Genomic DNA, 6,000 nt, shown 5'->3' with positions numbered 1-6,000 from the left:
GATTTTTAAAACTGTGACTGAACTTGAGAATTTTAAACGGTCTGTATTGACCAATCGCAAAGTAACATGTCTAGAGATACTATGCACTGGTGTCTAATAGCAATTAATACTCTAGACACCATTACCACACACTCAAAAAAAAAATAAAAATACCATTAACACACTTTATTTCAAAATAATAATAATAATAATAATAATAGTTTATGTGTTATTAAAAAGTGTGTTGTCATTTAATAGATACAAAACAAGATAAACTTCTATAAAGAGAGAAGTTCAAAATATTAGTATTATTGTAATTTTATAATTTTATTAGGGGTAAAATTTGTATAGTCAATATAGATACCATTACCACATAGTAGCATTCAAGTAATGTCCTTTGATTTCCTCTGTTTCAACCTATGATTTATAAATTACTTCTGTACAAAATAAGAAAGGGTCTCTCCAACGCATAAATGGTTGAGAATTTAGGTTCTCATCATTTTTGGTAAAATCAAGTCCACCGCGAAGACATTCATAAATTGCTCTACCGTAATTCTTAGCAGATAACCCCAATATAAATATATTAGTTAAAAAATAAAAAGTCAATATGTATTTGCAAAAAACACTAATTTTATACTACAATATTACTTTAAAATTTACAATATTACTATTTATTATATCCAATCCAATGTATTATTATATTTCGTTAATATAATAATCTTGTTTATGATAAAACAAAAATAAATTTATAAATATAAATATTTATCCATTTTTATCTTTAGTTTTCCATTAGCAATTAATAAAGTGAGAATACGTTTTATTTGTTTAGTTATTTATCAAAAAAATTTAGTGAAATAAGTTAATAAAACACAACTTACAGTCAATGTTAGCATATAAATTTGTAAATAAACATAACAATAACATAAAAGATAAAATAGAAAAGATAAAATCTATTTATTTATGCATTCTTCAATATAATTATAGTAGATATATAATAAAAGTAAAATTATCAATTAAATTATAGACACCAACACCACACGTTTATAATAGTAAGATATATATATGATAAACAAAAATTAAAAACGATTTTTTTTACTTTTCGCACTTATAATACTATGAATGGTATAAAAAATTATGCTCACAGTCACGTATCTAATTACAATAATAACATCATTAAGATTTCCTCAAATAAATAAATGTGACATCATTAAGATTTCCTCAAATAAATAAATAAATATGATTGTTAATGCAATTTGAAGTCTCCTAGTCCTAATTACCATGACACTTTACACACAACTAGTCAACTACATTAACACTTCATCAGCTTATATGTTTTTGAGACTTTTGGGCCATTATATTTTGGGCTTGTGTTGCACAATTGTATTGTTATTAAATCTTCTTAGATTATGAGTGTGAAGTTTACAATGATATACATTTTCTTTATCTAATTTATAATAATGTTATTACTATTGCTGATTTAAATTTGATATTTTTTAGTTTTTTATTTTATTTTTCTGCATTTTTAAAAGTAATTTTTTAGTTACTAATAATGTTAATAAGAAACCAATTAGTTACCTTTATATAATTTTTATATCATATAATGATACATTTTAGTTACCTTTAAAATTTATTTATATACATCTTACTAATTAGTTAGTTATTTTTAAATTATTATATGGTAAATTATAATTTAAAATACATTTAGGTAATCTTAAAAATTATTTTCGAAACTAACAAGTTCTCGTACTATAACAAGTTATTATTTTTATGTACCAATTATTTTATATACCTTTTTATTATTTTAAAAGTTAATTAATAATCATACAATATAATATAATTCAATTAACAAAATTCTAAAATGAAAGTTAATTAAGATTTAAAAAAAATTATAAAAGAGTAACTAATTACTATATTAGTAACCAAATGGTTTCTAGCTAAGTAAAAAAAAACAATTTTTTTTTTCTAGAAATAGCAAAAAAACATATACTTCCCATATTTTAAAATGTTCACATTAAATGGTAGATTACAATAGTATTCTTTTTAGGCTCATCTAAGTAATGATGTGAGCGAGTCTTACTTTAATTTTTTCTCTCTCTCAGGTTAGGGTTTCTCTTCTTCTTCTTTTTCTTTTCACACTTTAGGTTTTGGGCTTGGGCGCCGCCGGCCGATTCTGGCTGGTGGCGCTTGGGGCCTTTGCTCCTTGGAGTGATGAGCGTCTGCCCTCTCTCTCTTTCCTTGAGATCGAGGCTACGTTGCTTGTGTCTTCAAGCTTGTGGTCGCCAACCACGGTGGATGACAGCCTCTGCTGAGGTCTCTCAAGTCCGAGGTTGGTGGTCGTGGGTAGCTCCGGTCTCTTGGCTAGATGGAAGGCGACAGTGGTGGGTTTCTTTGGGCTTTCTCCCTTCCAATTTTGGGGACGGCAAGATGCGGTGGTCCTACTTAGGCGAAAACTTAGACTTTGGAGAGTTGTTCCTCTTTCCCTTTTATCAGATCTTTGTGTTCATTGGTTTTCTTTTCAGGCGACCTGGCTCTGGTGCACAATGGCTCGTGGTTAGCTTTCAGAGTATTGTTGATGTAGAGGAGGGGACTTGGGTTTTACCCAAAGAGATGTGCTTCCCTTGTCCTAGCGCCTCACCGTTCAGAACCCCTTTGGATGGCAGAGTGTGGACTGGTTTTTTTGGAAGATGGCAGCGTTCCTATGCCTTTGGTCTGCTTGTCTTGGACCCTCGTGTGACCTCCTTTGCGTTAGGGGAAAGTCTTTTGAAGTCATTTTATGTTTTGTTTTGATTTGGTTTGTTCATCTTATTTTGTTTAGTTTTGTCGGTGCTATGCACCCTATGTCCTGTGTGGTGTTGTCCTCTGTGGCATTGGCTTTAGGCCAGTTTTTGGGGTTTTGTCCCCTTCGATGCTCCTGCGTGAGCCAAGAGCTTATTGCTCTTTTCGTTATCGGCGTGGTTGGCTGGCATTTGAGTCATATCCTAGTGAGAGTTGTGCAGATCCTCCACCAAACTTGTAGGGCTTCGACCTTTGTTTAACCATATTGAAGTTCCCCCTTTCAAAAAAAAAAAGTAATGATGTGACCAAATATTATTTTTAAAGTTTGAGAGAAGAGATAGAAATAAGAATAAGAAAAAGAGAGTAGAGTAAGAGAAAGAAAAAAAGGAAGAGAGAGAAGTAGAAATAAGGGTCTTGAAACAACACCCAAATAAATAAAAACATTATTAATATTTAACCAAGTTATTTTTAACAATTATATCAAAAATAATATGTGAAGTGTAAAATTCCCATTATCAAAAGAGATTTTTACATAAATATATGTTTTTTATTTATTTTTATTTTTACGTGTACTACTTTATTTTATTTTTTTAACATTCATTATCATCCTAAGAATTCCATCAAGGGGCAGGCTCTAGCAGATTTTATTGCAGAGTGTATTGGAATAAATGACGATTCGGACGAGCTAATTCTTGAACTGCAGCTTTGGAAAGTCTATGTTGACAGAGCATCAAATGAAAAGGTATCGGAGTGGGGATAATCTTAATTTCCCCGCAAGGACATCAACTCCAAAGCGCTCTTCACTTTGAATTCACAACCTCCAGCAATGAAGTAGAGCATGAAGCAATGATTGTCTGCCCGCCATTAACAAAGGAAGTGGGGGCCCAGAATATTAAAATACATAGTGATTCCTAACTCATTGTGAATCAGATTTCCAGAGAGTACCATGCCAAAGGCGAACAAATGGTTGCTTTACACCTTTGTAGGATGAGACATATAATACTTAGCACATTTATTCAAACATTGATTTATTCTTACTTGCTGAGCCTAATACTAATACTAGTAAAGTTACTAGTATTCAGATAGGTTATCTTCAATTGTGAACCATTTTAGATAGTTTTAGTCTCATCCATTTAGAGATCTTCTTTACTAGATCTCTAGTTAGTGGCTTTGTAAATGGATCCAATAACTTTTCACTTGATCTCACATAGGATATTGAAATGACTCCTCTTCGAATCAACTCACTCACATATCCATGTTTAAGACTAATACCCATTATATACTCTACTATACGCTCCGATAATTGTTGCTTGTCTATCACAATATATCAAAATTGTAAATACATTCTCTTTGATAATTGGTATCTCAACAAAAAGACCTCTTAACCATTCAACTTCCTTTCTAGTGGCAGCTACAGCTATGAACTCTGCTTCTATTGTGGTTTGTTTCTTGGACCCCCAACAAATCAACCTTCCACCAAGGGTAAATACCCAACTCGTTGTGGAAAAATTATCCCCAATGTTGGCTATCCAACTTGCATCAGTGTACCCTTCCAAAATTGAAGAAAATTTGGAGTAATGAAAGCATAGGTTTTTTGGTTTTCTTTAGATAACCTAAAACTCTCCATATTTTAGGTAGTTTTAGTCTTATCCCTTGACCAAAGTGGATTTTAACCCTAGGCACCTTATGGGGCTTTCTTTCCTGGAGATTCAGTCAGAATGGGTACTTTAGAACTTTTACACGTTCTTAAGTATAAAACCAAGGGAAATTTGAATTTATTATATGCATACATTTGGTGTGAATTAAATTTTTAAACACAACCTTACTAAAATTAAAAAAGGGGACTTCTATTTGCACCCCATAAAATTATAAATACACCCTATTAGTAAAAAAAAATATAAATTTAAATAATTTTTAAAAATTACTCTTAATACTTTTTTAAAAAAATTTTCCTCACATTATTTTATGTTAATTTTAACACTTATTTTGGTTTCATTTTCATAATTTTTTCTAACTCATACATATATTTTTTTTATTTTTTTCTAAAAAAATTTCATATAATTTTTTATTTTAATTTTTTTGTCATAATATTTAAAATATAATTTAATTTTGTTTGATAGGTATATTTTTGAAGAATATAAATTGAAAGAAAAAAGTTAAAAATACTTAGTACAATTAAAGATATAAATTTTATATAAAATAAAAACTATTAAAATAGGGTGCACTTAGAAATTTTTGGGGTGTAAATAAAACTTCCCATTAAAAAAATAGGCACACTTTATATTCATACCCATTATACCCTTCTCTCTTCTCTTCTATACTGATAGTGATCCAATGGGGGTCCGATGGTGGCCCGATGCTACTCATTTTTTTTTTTGTTTTTGTACATAAAATAAGTAGCATCAGGTGACCATTGGACCACCATTAGACCACTATCGGGCCACCATCAGACCATATCTACATTTATAGTGTTAAGCTCCATTCATTAAGCTCGTTAGGAAGGCATCGGGCCACCATCGGACCCCATCGAACCATATCATCAGGCTACCATCGGACCTTCGTCTTCAATCTTTACTCATTTTAACAATAGGAAGGTATCAGACCACTATCGGACTAGACAAAAAAACTAATTTTTTGCCCAAAACTCATATCTGGCCATTTTCGATCCTAAATCTAACATCTACTCACAAATAACAAACATTAATAATACAATTTATTAATTTGACAACATTGTCGATGGTGAAGTCGTTGGCTCCGTAGTGGTCATTGGGTCCGTGGGTCCTTGGGTCTTTGGTCATGGTGGTCGTGGAGAGAAGGGACCAATGTTGTGGGTGGTGGGTTGTGGGTCGATTGTGTGCTCCTCCGTGTGCGTGTTTACACAGAGAGAGGGGGCTCTTCAAATGAGAGGGGTAGAATGGAGTTTTAGGAAAAATGATATTTCTACCAATATTAAATAGTTTAGGTTTAGAAAAAAAATTTAGTTTGAATAATTAGTCAAATTTTCCTTTTACTAACTAGAAATTTTATTTACACTTTAAATTTTTTTAAAGATATCCTATTTTAATAATTTTTATTTTATATAAAAATTTATATATTAATTGTACCAAATGTTTTAATTTTTTTTTTAATTTATATTTTTAAAAATATATCTATCAAATGAAAATAAATTATATTTTAATTATTATGAAAAAAATTAAAATAAAAAATTATATGATTTTTTTAAAAATAAAAATATATACATACATG

The sequence above is a fragment of the Cannabis sativa genome, chromosome 8 (assembly GCF_029168945.1).
Source record: "Cannabis sativa cultivar Pink pepper isolate KNU-18-1 chromosome 8, ASM2916894v1, whole genome shotgun sequence".
Lineage (NCBI taxonomy): Eukaryota > Viridiplantae > Streptophyta > Magnoliopsida > Rosales > Cannabaceae > Cannabis > Cannabis sativa.
Note: the sequence above shows the minus strand (reverse complement) of the source record.